Source organism: Eleutherodactylus coqui, chromosome 3 (assembly GCF_035609145.1).
Source record: "Eleutherodactylus coqui strain aEleCoq1 chromosome 3, aEleCoq1.hap1, whole genome shotgun sequence".
NCBI classification, from domain to species: Eukaryota; Metazoa; Chordata; class Amphibia; order Anura; family Eleutherodactylidae; genus Eleutherodactylus; species Eleutherodactylus coqui.
In genome coordinates, this window is record NC_089839.1 from 150,231,071 (window position 1) to 150,245,991 (window position 14,921).

Sequence of the window (14,921 nt, forward strand, 5' to 3'; positions counted from 1 at the left end):
CACGACCATATTGTAATACAGTGCATTAAAATCACAGCTTTCCACCTGCGTATGGAATTGCGTATTCCTGTGTATTATCGTGTATGCGAGCATTTTGCACGTGTATGCACAACGTATTTTACACGCGCAAAACGAAGGCAAGCAGGCAATGATCCCCTGCTCTCTGTACATCTGGGAGGCAGACTCATCCCATGTCCTGGCTTTGGCGTTCCTCTCCAGGTAATTGGAGCTATTGGTGTCCCAAATTAGAGGAAGTCCGGCATAGAGCATGGAGTCTGCTCGTATCGGAAGTAGTCATGGCTTCTATGTAAGGGCCCCCAATCTCCACAGACCACCGGTTAGATGGGATGGTGGTCCCTAGACGCTCCTGCAGTGTCTGACCTAGTTTTTTAACTTCCTTCTCAATGTAATTGTGTATGCACTGCGTTCGAAATTCACCCATAGAGAACAATAGGGCGTAATAAGCAGTAAAATAATACATGCTGCAATAAATATGCAATAAATATACGCAAGTGGAAGTACTATGTTTACAGACTAGGAAACTGCTAGAGACGCTGAGGCTAATATGTCAGCCCAAGACACAGGACAAATCAGCCATAAATAAAATAGTGAAATACCCTCAAATATATAACTAAGGCAGCCTGTCCACGGGCGGGTTTTCATTGCGTTCCCCTAAGCAATATTGCGTTGCTATGCAGAGCGCTTCCCCCTGTCCACGAGCAGAGAATCATTGGGGTTCTCTGCTCTCGGCCGGCAAATCACAGCATGCTGCAATTTGCTGCGATTCTCCGCGGTCAGCCTGTCAGATAGGCTGACAGCAGAGACCCGTCTGCCGGCTACAGCTCCCGGGCGGCGTCTCACATGGCGGAGAACCGCTGCAGGATACCGCAACGCCCGTGGACAGGCAGCCTAAAAGCCACCACTAGGCTATACAATAACTTCTACCTCTGCCCTAAGGGCGCGAAAACTATATATTCCTTATACTAAAATAGCTGCAACGGTAAGGGCGACAGGTCATGGGCCATTTACATGGGGCAATTATCGTTCACAATTCATTCAAATGAACTTGTGCAAAAACATTGTTTACTATTAGTTTTCGCTGACTTTTAGTCACATAAAATACATTGCCGAGTTGCAGGCTTGTCGTTCCGTGTAAACGCTCCACATAGGGGGTGAAGCACGGAGCGAGAAGCCCGCGATCCAGCGGTGACGTCTGTCAGTGTAAACACTCTGTACGAGCGCTAACGACGTGAGACGTGACATCAGCACTTGTGCAGGTGTTTACCCGACTGTCAGCCAGTGTTAAAAAAAGATAATTAAAGTGAAAACCAACACTTATTTCCAATTTTCTTGACATTTTTCCAGGGATATCCCAAAAATTTTATAAAAATGCAAATGTAAAACGGCACAAATAAACCTTCAGGCATCATGAAAAAAGACAAAAATTATTTAATCGAACAAAAGAAGAACATTTATTATACCTTTCAAACGTACTTATACTAAAGAACACAAAACGAGAACCCGGTCTGGTTACCAACAGGAAAAAATAGCGCGGACTTGAACTCGTTAACACTGGAATCACCATGGAAGTCATTTATAACCCCTGCAGCTGCTCAAAGGCAATGCAGTGATGGAAACAATCCCAGCGGGTGTAGTCTAGGGGTTAGATGTCTGATTGTTGGGGCCGACCACTGGGCCTTCCTTGATCCAGAGACTCAACCACCACTCCAGACAGTTCGATGGGACAGGTGGAGATCAAAGCACATGGTAAACTCCATACATTCCACAGAAGCCAATGGAGTGGCATTCGGGCATGCATACCTTAGGCTGTGCCTGTTTCGGGATCAATGAAGGTTCCAGCAGTCAGTCCAAAAGCGATCAGACATTTGTCCCCCATCCTATGGATACGATTTCAATGCTTTTTATGGTAAAACACTTTTTAAAGGGGTGTTTCAGTAAAAAGAAGTTACTTCTTATCCAGAGAATACCTATATGAGAAGTAAGGGTTCGACCACTGATCGCAAGACTGGGGTCCATGTACCCCCAAATGAATGCAGCAGTGACAGTGTATCCGTGCCACCACTCTATTCATTTCACGGGACTGCTAGAGATAGCCAAGCGCTTGGCTATCTCCAGCAGGTACCTGGGACTCCCATTGATGGGATCGGTGGGGGTCTGAGCTGTTGGACCCCTGAACATCAGTTATTGCCTATCCTTTGGGCTTTATTTTACCAGGATATGTCTGGCTGCACACAGGAGAGCTGGATTCCGCATGTGGTAACTCGCAGCGAAATACACCTGTGACCCCATGTACCTGCAAAATTTGTATTGCGGACTTCTGCCGTTGGTCATGTGAACCTAACTGCACTGTAGCTCAGCTTGTTCACACTGTCTGTTATTCAAAAAGCATGAGCCCATCAAAACTTCGCAGTCCGGCTACATGCACACGAGCGTAAAACTTGTGCGAATATGAACTCCATTCTTTTGAAATCATTGCATGTCCTATTTTTTCACATTCCTGAGAACGCATCACCCATTGTATTCATGGGACCTTAACCAGGTAACGACCGCCCTTCCTTTTTTTGACGGCAGCCATTAAGGGGCTTTAATTTGCAGCGCCGTCAAAAGGGTTTCCTGTACCAAGAGAGGCGGGTGCATGGCTCTCACATGACATCTGGGTACTAGCCCTTATAGCGTGAACCAAAGAAACCTTCGATTCCCACTATTTAACCCTTAACACGTGGCGGTCAGTGCGACTGCGGTATGAAAAAGGCAGACAGAGGGAGGGATGATCTTGATAGCCATTCTAATACACTGGTATACTGAAGTATAATAGTGTACTAGAAGATATACCCTGCGCTGCACGCCAATTTTATGACTAGCAGTCCTGAAATATATAAAGTGGGCCACAGCGCACTGTTATGGAAGTTGTCCAAAATAAAAAGCTGTTGCCCACAGCAACCAATCACAGCACAGCTTTTATTTTACCTCAGAGGTATAAAAAACAAATGCTGAGCTGTGATTGGTTGCTGTTGGCAATAAAAATTACAGGGGAAGTCAGTGAGTTTTGGATTGTTAATTCCGCCAGTATTCGTCGCCGGGTACTGAAGAATGCTCATGCAAACTTTCACTCAAATCGGACCAGAACTGTGGATTTGTATACAATACAAACAAACACACAGACTGTGCGCTTTATATATAACGTACGCATAAATACGTGGAAGTACATGATGCTGATTAATGTTATGTAAATGTATTAGACATATATTATACTGCTGAGGTAACATGAAAGCTGTGCTGCGATTGGTTGTTGTAGGCAAAACTTTTATACGTCAGTGCTGAGGTAAAATGAAAGCTGCTCTGTGATTGGTTGTTGTAGGCAACAGCTTTTATATGTCAGTGCTGAGGTAAAATGAAAGCTACTTATAACTAAAACACAAAATCTGTTTGTTGGTGTCATATACAAATACGCAGTTCTGGTCCGTTTTAAGTAAAATTGTGCAACCAATCATAGCTCAGCTTTTATTTGTTATTCTGTTGAGGTAAAATGAAAGCTGCGCCGTCATTGATTGCTATATATTATCGTACCTGAGGCAAAATGAAAGCTGCGCTGTGATTGGTTGCTATGGGCAACAATTTTCAATTCTTGGTTGCTCTATGCATTCCTGTCTGGGGACATATCATTTTCTGAAATATCAATTGTCAACGCTTAGTCTGACTCTTCTAGTGGGAATTACTTGTTGGAAACAACCAGGAATACTAAATTGAGTATGTAGCATCCATTGGTGAAAGCAAATTTGGGCGTTGCTGCATTAAAAGTCAAGGAAAGGACAAAATATGCAAATAAGGTTGCCGAGACAACTAAATTTCTGAATTTTCTTTAGCCTATAACCTTCTGTGGGTCGAAATTATACTATGTGCAAAATGTCATGTCAATCGGTCGGACAGTTTGTGCGTGATGCTCCAACAAACAGACAAACAGACATTGACAAATATATAGAAGATTAGATGAATGATAAAAGATGCTGATAATCAAGTTCCCCCAGTGGGACAAAAATAAAAAGTAAAAAAATTAAAATAAATACGTAAAAAACGCACCTTTCTCCATTTACTATGTAAAAAATAAAAATTACATATGTGGTATCACTACGTTCAGAAGAACCCAGAGAAAAACGTCAGGATATTATTAAATCTCCACAGTGCACACCATTAAAAAAATACAAAAAACATGGCAAAAATAGCTAATTTTGTCTATCTTAAACATGACGAAAATAGCTAATTTTGTCTATCTTGCTTTTGTCAAAATGTTGCATGGATCAACAAATGGTCTCATTAAAAATACATATCGTACCACAAAAAAAAACATTTTACAGCACTGTTCACGAATAAAAAGTTAGGGGTCTTTGAATGCAGCGATAAACAAAAAATACATTTAAAAAAAAAAGCGTGAAAAAAACAAAATCCAGCCTATATAAATTTGGTATTGACATAATCATACTGGCCTGTAGGCTTAATGTAACATATCATTTACACTGCACGGTAAACGCTGTTAAAAATAAAAACATACCAGAGTTGCAGATTTTGTTAATCTTGCCTTTAGAAAAAAATGGAGTAAAAGCAATCGAACAATCAAAATGTTCTGTGTTCCCAAAAATTGGATAAATGAAGACTAGAGTTCATTCTGCAAAAAACCACAAGTCCTCATAGAGCTCCGTCGATGGGAAAATAAAAATGTTATAACTCTTGGAGAGGGCAACACGAAAACAATTATCTATTTTTTTTTTTAAAAGTGTTTTTTGTTTACAAAATTAGGGCGCCCACCCACTGGCGTTTTTTTTTCCCTGCGAAATTCGCAGCATTTTTTTTCTGCAGGGCTCTATGGGACTTGTAATGTTAAAATCGCGATCGCGCAAAATCGCAATTTACCGCGATTCGCGGTAAATTGCGATTTTGCGCGATCGCGATTTTAACATTACAAGTCCCATAGACCCCCAGGAGAAAAAAAATGCTGCGAATTTCGCAGGGAAAAAAAAACGCCAGTGGGTGGGCGCCCTTAGTAGAACATAAAAAACTGTATACACTTTGTGGGCTTATTCAGACATCCGTATATCGGCCAGGTTTTCATGCCCAGACGATATACGGTGTCCCTTTCTGCAGGGGTAGGAGGCGTGCCAGGCCGGGAGCAGTGCACTGAGCTCTCGCCCCCTCTCTGCCCCTCGCCACTGTTTGCAATGGGAGGTGTGGGGTGGGTGGAGCTAAGTTCTGTCCCGTCCCCTTCTATTGCAAATAGTGGCGAGGGGCGGAGAGAGGGTGGGAGCTCAGTGAACTGCTCCTGGCCCAGCCCACCTCCTCCCCCTGCAGAAACGGACACCGTATATCAGCTGGACGAGAAAACTCGGCCGATATACAGACGTCTGAATAACCCGTTTATCCCTGGAATCATGCTGACCCGGAGAAGAAAAATGTTATCACATTATATATTTTTATACTGAACGCTATAAAAATGAAATCCAAAAACAAATAGTAGAATTTATTTCTTTTTCCCCAATCTCCATAATAAAAGTTAGGGCTTATTTACATGAGCGTATATCGGCCGGACGATATGCGCTTCCATCTAAGCAGTTCTCCCCTTTCCTCCTCCTCACCATCTCTCTGCCTCTCTCCTCCACTCCAGCGTTTGCAATAGGAGGGGGTAGGACGGGGCAGAGCTAAGTACCGCTGCTTAACTGCGCCCCCACCCCGTCCCTCCCATTGCAAATAGTAGCGAGGGGCGGGAGCTCAGTTCCTGCTCCTGGCTCTTCCATCCTTCCCCCCCTACAGACAAGGACACCGTATATCGGCTCGGCGTGAAAACCGAGCCGATATACAGTCGTCTAAATAAGCCCGTATCTTGTATGCGTGTAAGACTGGCTTCCCCTATTTAGTGAGGCCAGCTTCACACGGGCAGGAAGGATTCCATAAGTGGGGGGCCTGCACCGTCTGTGACTCTGGCCGGCGACTCAGAGTACCTGAATTTTCTGTACTGCATATGACCCCGGACATGGGGCTCCTACGCAATAAATGTTAATTGCATATGGGCTATTTTGTCGCGGATTCACGTGAATGGCCTCCATTGAGGTCAATGCAGGCCATTCATGCGGAAACCACGACAAAATAGAGCATGCTGCGATTCTTCCTGCGTTTGCCGAATACGCAATTAGTATCCAAGAGTGAGCAAAAAAGTGATTAACGTGCTTTTCAATGCCCACGTTTGGCCACGGATCCTCCGTACGGATTCCGCGGTTGGAATCCGCCCAAGTGAAATTGGCCTAACTGTGGGCAAACAGACCCACTCCTATGTATACAGCTCATCCTACACACGTCACCTTGTATTGTTGCATAAGGATGTCCCTGGCGGTGATGAATATCTTCTTGTGTAACATATCGGAATACTGAGCCAGAGTATAATCATAATCAAATCCGTAGATCTCGATGTCTCCCAGACAGATCTCATTGTTGGAGCATATGGCTGCTGGATTTAGCAGATTGCAAACACCAGGTGGAAGAATTTCTGCAAAGGAAGACAAATAGTTAACTCGTATTAATGGAACATGAAACAAAGTAACCATTTTGCACACCTGACTACATACAGTGTATATGACTTGGGACCCTTTTACATGGGATGACTGTCATTGGATGATGTCAAGTGATTGCTTAGTGCATGCCGGTGGAGCAGGCCGGGGATCATTCCTGCCTGCCCGTCTCCATTCACAGTAAACAGGCAGTCGTTCACAGATAAATGACTGCCTGTTTACACAGTACAATCGTCGTTTAGTTTTTATGTAGGCAGAAATTAAATGACGAACGATAAGTGCCGATCGCATAAAAGTAAATAAAAAGTTAAATAAAGTTAAAGATCAGATCCATGGGGGCAGCTGAGAGTACTTACCCCTGTCCTCTGCGATGTTCCGTGGTGATCTAGTCCTAGAGGACCTGACACCGGTTTTCTGCACATGCGCCAGACATATGACGTCACGCGCAGAAGCCTAGATCGCCCGGGAGATTTGAAATCTCCTAGCTTCTGGCTCCTGAAGGTAGCCGAGAGGCAGGAGATATCAACAGGGACGGCGGTGACCCGTCACCGGGCCCGTGATCACCGGTATCCAATGGATACCGGCGATCACAGAAAAGTAAAACAAAAGTTTAAAAAAGTTAAAGTTTCAGCTTCCTCATGGATCGGATCCATGGGGGCAGCTGGAAATACTCACCCCCATCCTCCGTAATGTCCCGCGGCGATCAGGATCTGCCGAGGGCTTTTGCGTATGAGCCGATGTGGAGTGCATGCGCAGAAGGCCGGAGAGCCCTGCAAATTTAAAATCTGCCTGCACCCGGCTGTCAAAGATAGCCGAGTGCAGGGAGATGTGACTGGGGACCGCTGTATGTGGTTACCGGTCACATGATCACTGTTATCCATTGGAAAACAGTGATCATGCAAAATTAAAAAAGGTAAAATAAAAAGTTGAAGTTCATATCAGTGAGGGGGGAAGAAATTACATAACTAAGGCCCCCGGATTTGTCCCACAATGGGATCTTTATCCGCGGACCTTACCCTGGCTTCTGTGCATTGCCCGTCAGCAAATTGCCCAGGAAATTCAAAATCTCCCTGCTCATGGCTACCAAAGATAGCTGAGAGCCTGGAGATTTCACAGGGGGGGGGGGCGCAGTATGCCGTTCCTGGTCACGTGATCGCCGTTATCCAATGGATAATGGCAATCTGGTAAAAGTAAAAAAATGTTGAAGTTTCATCTCCCGGTGAGAGGAGATGAAACTTTTTACTGGAGACCTTTGTATTTGAACCCCGACGCGATCCTCCTCCACGGACCTTACCCGGATTCTGCATATGCGAGCACCCGCAAAATGCCAGACACATGTGCAGGAGGCGGGGAGGGCCCAGGAAATTTTAAATATCCTTGCTCCTGGCTACCAACGGTAACCTAGAGCAGTGACCGGTGGCCTTCTTGAGTGGTCCGTGGTCACATATTAAAAAGGTAGCGATCTACCACTAGGCCGATCTCACCCATCCAGATAGGAATTACGGATTCCACATGCGTTTGATCAGTGGTAATACGCGGATCAATCAAATGCACTGGATTACACAATTCCACTCACATTAGCCGGTTGGAATTACGCAATCCACCCGCAGAAAACAGAACGCAGCATGTTCTATTTTACCGCTTATATCTGCAACATAGAGCCCATTGTATGTAACTACATTGTATGAGGGCTGCGGAAAACCGTGTCATCGCTAAGCGAAGGTGTGGCAAATACAAACAACAAAAGGTGTACTGCGCATGACCGCCTGTTTGAGTAGGCAGTTATACGCAGTACATTATGCAGCCATACGCAGGGCCACGGCTGGGCTCACAGCTGGGATCCGCTGCGGGCCTCCGCAAGCGTATTCGACATACGGCCGCGTGAACCCGGCGTTATTCAGATTGTTAACTGTAATACGTAATTTACAAGAAACCCCGGGAACGCTCGCCTTCCTGCAGTGCCAGGAGCGGCTTGTTGAGCGTCTTCTGTGTGAGACCGCCGCACTGCAGCAAGATTACGGAGCCTGACAGAGAGCCACTTTTTACACCCCATACCTTTAAAATAACGTATTTGCAAAAATATGAAATTTTATTTTTTCTCCTCTAAATTGCATTAACCCCTGAAAAAAAACTGCGGGGTCAAAATACTCCTGACCTCCCTCAATGAACACATTAAGGGGTGAAGTTTTTAAAATGGGGTCGTTTGTAGGGGTATCTATAATTCTGACACCTATGAGCCTTTACAATCTTGGCTTGGTGCAGGAAAACAAAGTGTTCCTCAAAATGTTAATAATTAATGTTAAATTTGTACGTCTTGTGAGACAGTGACTGACAAAGTGCTGGAGGGTGGATACGTGCCACCGAGCGGCCTGGGCTCGGTGGAGGAAGCCAGCATTTCTGTGTCAGTAACGCTATGTTACTGACACGTTGTAGTTTTGTAAGTGGCTCCAAGCCGCATAGTTCGGGCCGGCTTTTCCTGGAGTGGTCAAAGCGAAGGGTGGGATGCCCACTCCCACGTACCAGGTGAGGCTGGTACCAGGCCTTATAAAGCCTGGGCCTACAAGGCCTAGATAGACAGCATCTGGCTGAGAGCCAGAGAGAGGGCTCTGTGGAGCAAGGAGCCCGGCTAGCCCAGTGTGTGGGCTGAGAGAGCCAAAGGCAAGGTTGACAGGGTGACGCCCCTAACCTCAACACCCAGGAGGGTGTGGTGAGACCTCCACAGGTCTGAGGACCGGACTGGCTATGTGACGTTTTGAAGTGAGTAGTCAGGGCCGGACTCTTGTGTAGTAAGCGCTCAGACGAGCAGGTGGTTATTTACGTTTTATTTGTGTTGTTGGCTGCAATAAACCCAGGCCAAGCCTGGACTAAAGGACCTTTTGTTGCCCGGTGTCACTGTCTCTGGCCGCGGATGCCCACGCTGCTACTGACCCTAAACGCTAATCCCTCACAGTCTCCTAAATGGTTAAAATAAATGAAAGTTTTTCCAATGTGCTTCCAGAATAAAGTAAACAGATGTAAATATATATCTTAGCAGAAAGTTGTGCAGTATGTTTGCACATATTTGATATATCACAATTGAAAAATTTCAAAATTCAAAATTTTCGCAATATTGGCACTTTTAATAAATATACACTATGGGACTATTTTCACCACCTAAATGAAGTACAACATGTGGCGAAAACACAATGTCAGAATCACTTGGATATGTAAAGCCTTTACGGAGTTATGATATGTTAAGTGACACACGTCAGATTTCCAAAATTTGGCTCCGTCACTAAGGCGCAAACAGGCTTCGTCGATAAGGGGTTAAGGGCTTAAACAAATTGTGTGTTTTTGTCTTCTTATGCGGCTGCATAACAGGATGAAATGAAACCATTGATTTCAATTATTTTGTTTCCCATTTGGGATTATCGCGCGTTGACCCCCATGACTTTTTTTCTAATTTCTTTTTTTTGCATAGCGATCTGTAGTTTTTTGGGTTACATACAACTTTTGGATCACTTTTTCTTCAAATTTTTTTTTTTTTTTTTGCATACATGGTGCCCAAAAAGAGCACAATTCTGGCACTGCATATATTTTTTCTGACGGTGTTCGCTGTGTGCGATCAAGTGCTCAGTCCCTCATGGGTGTATTGTCACCACATATTACGCACGCATATTTCCCTTGCGTAACACCAGGTGAATGGAGGCAATGAATGTCTATGGACTTGTATTCTTCCATTCACACCAGCGTTGGAGCTGCGAGGGGACATCCGTATAAAACGAGAGAGAAATATATCTCAGCATGCTCTATTTCTCTGCCTTTCATAAGGAGCTATTGAAGAGATGCATATTGAAACGCTGCCCCCTCGCAATGCCTGCGAATGGATAGCGTTTAATAAAGAAAGTCACACTGCGTGTGTCCGTGACGTCATCATCCCAGGCATTCGCAGAGCCTATCTCAGCCCATATACATTCTCTACCGACACAGCATAGGGGCTACGATGAGTACAACGGCCAGTACAGATTTTTTTTTTTATCCCTGTTTTTCCGGTGACATTGCTAGGCGATGACATGGAATCCGCGACCTTTCCACAATGTCAAAGGCCGCGGGTTGGACGGCTTCCATTGATTTCTGTGAATTGCTCTATTTGTTTGAATTTGTGTGGAATGCTGCGGATCGTCCGTGCGGATGACAATTGCATATTCCACAATTGAAACTGGGGCGTGTGAGACCGGCCTAACCTGGATACTGAAGGCCCTCTTTACACAGAGCGACATTGTTCAAACGAGCAAAATGAATGCTAATCGTTCGGTGTAAACGGAGCGAACGACGAAAGATTAATCCTTCACTTTTCGCTCATCGTATACGGGCATAAATATCACCGCTGGCTTGTTTACTAATCGTTCAGTCGTTCTCAGTGACTCCACGATTTCTTATTGAATGAGCCAATGATGTATCTGCTGTGTAAACAGGCTGCAGCAGTGACTCTGACAAACGAGAAATCTCACATTCCCGAGTGCGATATCAAGCCAAGTTTCATAACCCGATATCGCGCTTGGCTGTGTGAAATTAGCCTAATGGAGGGGAAAGGCAACAACTGATTTTCTATTGCTTTTTCCACATCCTAAATAATAAAACAGATCGTACTCACCTCCCCTCGGACACTAAAACAAAACTGATCGACTCAGACTACTCCGGGTGAAATAAAGTGACTGCTGCGGCCAATCAGACATCACAGCGCTCATATCCTGGGCGCCGTGATGCTAGGTATTTGGGGACATGACACTGTGGCCTCTGATTAGCCGCAGCAGTCACGCGCTTCCGTCCTGCTGCCTACCCAGAAGCGGGCAGTGTTAGAGACTCAACTCTTCTTCGGGGGTCAGAGGAAATCAGAGTATGATTTCAACTATCTAAAGCCCTCACTGACTGACTGACTCGCCACTAATTCTCTAACTTCCCAGTGTTGTACAAACATGAAATTTGGCAGGAGCATTATTTAGATACTACATAGGATCTATGTCTATATACTGAGGAGAATCTACCTCACCTCTATGTGTATATACTGAGGAGAATCTACCTCACCTCTATGTGTATATACTGAGGAGAATCTAGCTCACCTCTATGTGTATATACTGAGGAGAATCTAGCTCACCTCTATGTGTATATACTGAGGAGAATCTAGCTCACCTCTATGTGTATATACTGAGGAGAATCTAGCTCACCTCTATGTGTATATACTGAGGAGAATCTAGCTCACCTCTATGTGTATATAGTGAGGAGAATCTAGCTCACCTCTATGTGTATATACTGAGGAGAATCTACCTCACCTCTATGTGTATATACTGAGGAGAATCTAGCTCACCTCTATGTGTATATACTGAGGAGAATCTAGCTCACCTCTATGTGTATATACTGAGGAGAATCTACCTCACCTCTATGTGTATATACTGAGGAGAATCTAGCTCACCTCTATGTGTATATACTGAGGAGAATCTACCTCACCTCTATGTGTATATACTGAGGAGAATCTACCTCACCTCTATGTGTATATACTGAGGAGAATCTACCTCACCTCTATGTGTATATACTGAGGAGAATCTACCTCACTTTATGTGTATATACTGAGAAAAATATAACTGACCTCTATGTGTATATACGGAGGAGAATCTACCTCACCTCTATGTGTATATACTGAGGAGAATCTACCTCACCTCTATGTGTATATACTGAGGAGAATCTAGCTCACCTCTTTGTGTATATACTGAGGAGAATCTAGCTCACCTCTATGTGTATATACTGAGGAGAATCTACCTCACCTCTATGTGTATATACTGAGGAGAATCTACCTCACCTCTATGTGTATATACTGAGGAGAATCTACCTCACCTCTATGTGTATATACTGAGGAGAATCTACCTCACCTCTATGTGTATATACTGAGAAAAATATAACTGACCTCTATGTGTATATACTAAGGAGAATCTACCTCACCTCTATATGTTTATATTGAGGAGAATCTACCTCACCTCTATGTGTATTTACTGAGGACAATATACTGAAAGGCTGTAAAGTACATAAGGAAGCGGCCATGAAATGCAGAGATAGAGCATGCCTTTAAGGGCTCTTTCCCATAAGCGCATATCGGCCGGGCCGAAATGCGCTGTGATCTGATGCATTAGATTCCAATGCATCAGATCACATGGGCGTATTTCTGAGACGTAAAAACACCCGGCCAAGCCAATATAGCGCCGGGCGTTTTTACGTCGGACCCAAAAGATAGTCCTGCAACTATCTTTTGGGCCGGAATACGAAGGCCGCTGCATGGGCTCTTATGGGAGCCCATGGCAGCGTATGCAGGTGGGAGTTTAGCAGCGTCGCTGCTAAACTCCCTCCCTCTGTTCTCCTCTTCCCAATGCAGGCTCACCTCTTGTTACTCACTGCTCATTCTGTGCAATGGGAGGGGGCGGGACAGGGGGGGGGGGAGATAAGCGCTGGCCCGCCCTGCCTTCTCCCATTGATGGCTATGGACAAGGGGCGGGATATGGGCAGAGCTAAGTGCCCACCCTCTCCCTGGCCCTTGTGCATAGCCATCAATGGGAGGAGGCGGGATAGACCAGCACTTAGCCCCACCCTTGCCCCGCCCCCTCCCATTGCACAGAACGAGCGGGGAGAAACGAGAGGTGAGCCTGCGATGGGGGAAGGTGGGGAAATGGGCGATGCCCTGGTGAGCTCGGCTCATTTGTGTCGGGCTCACCAGGCCATCTGAACGGGCGCACAAACGTTTGATTTGTGTGCCCATTCACCAGATTTTCCTCTCCCAACGTAGCGTATATCGGACAGCTGTGAAAACAGCGTATGATATGCGCTCGTGGGAATAAAGACGAAGGCTAAGAAAGGGCTGCAATCGGTACATGCAGTCTGAGGAGAATCTAAAGCTCCTCTATGTGGATAAATATTTTATTCCTTGACTCTAAAGTAACCATGACTTCATAAACTTTTCCGTGTAAACAACATGTAAACACCTGCGCCAAAGTAACTTTTATAAAGGGCCCAGCTGCTAGAAAAGGTTTTGTAGTCATGATAAAACCAATTTAAGGGTTAATTGTATCAGGTCATTCGGTACTGCAACTAATATTTCCAATATCGCACAGCCATTTATAATGAAAAACTGATTTTTTCCCCCCCTTTGTTCACCTAAAAGTCTGCGCCGACTTGGATGTGATGCGGTTTCAGCCGCACAATGCGAATAGACACGATTTCTTGAGTCCAATCCTGGTCTGGGCATCAAAAAAGCCTGAAGAAAACCTGCAGCTCTGACTGACTGAGGCCGGGGCACGAGCGGAATGTCATTGCGTATTACACGTATAATACACGTTGAATAGAGTCGATGAAAGTACATTGATCCAGTCACACTTGTGTATATACATTGCATATAATATGCTCGTAAAGAAGGCAGCGTGTACTATTGTACCGCCTGCAGGACGGCCTGCGGGAGATACACCGCCATACGCCATCACAACTGAGGGGATTGCAGTTTTGCATGCAACGTTTTAGCACCGCTAGTGGTAGCTCGGCCTCGCTAATGGAGTAGTGACTGAAGCTGGTCGCACAAAACTGGCGTAAATATGAACTCCATTCCCGAAAGCCGCTTTCACACCGCCGAGAAATCGTGCGAGATTTGTGAGTTGGGAGACGCACAAATATGAACCCCATTGTTTTGAATGCGATGTGAGGATTCCCATTGAAAACAATGGAGGATCACTACTTCCATAAGGGATCACACACTGGTGAGCGCGACTAAAGGACTGACTGACTAACTGTGGGACGGACTGACTACAGGACCGACAGACTAACTAAGGGATGGATGGACTAACTGAGGGGCGGACTGACTACAGGACCGACAGACTAACTGAGGGGCGGACTAACTAACTGAGGGACGGACGGACTAAAGGATTGACTGACTGACTGACTAACTAACTGTGGGACGGACAGACTGACTGAGGGACGGACAGACTGACTGAGGGACGGAAAGACTGACTGAGGGACGGACAGACTGACTGAGGGACGGACAGACTGACTGAGGGACGGACAGACTGACTGAGGGGTGGACTGACTGACTGAGGGACCGGCAGACTAACTGAGGGACGGATGGACTAAAGGACTGACTGACCAACTGTGGGGCGGACAGACTAACTGAGGGGCGAACTGACTACAGGACGGACAGACTAACTGAGGGACGGACAGACTGTGGGACTGACTCACAGGTTACATAGGACTGACTGACTCTCCTACACCTGACAAAGTTACTGAGAAGCAGGACTCCCCCCTCCCCCACTGTCACCTGTCCCCGTCCGTCTCCGCAGCCCC

The 14,921-nt window shown here is 45.5% G+C and overlaps 1 protein-coding gene across 1 annotated transcript in view; it reads right to left on the reverse strand.

Annotated features, from left to right (window-relative positions):
- The window catches only part of LOC136621105 (protein polybromo-1-like), a 76,061-nt gene extending 69,622 nt beyond the window's left edge, over window positions 1-6,439 (reverse strand). The window contains 1 exon segment of the mRNA XM_066596345.1: window positions 6,366-6,439. The gene's annotated coding sequence lies outside the window, so the exon portion shown is untranslated.
- Window positions 6,440-14,921: the final 8,482 nt, after the last annotated feature.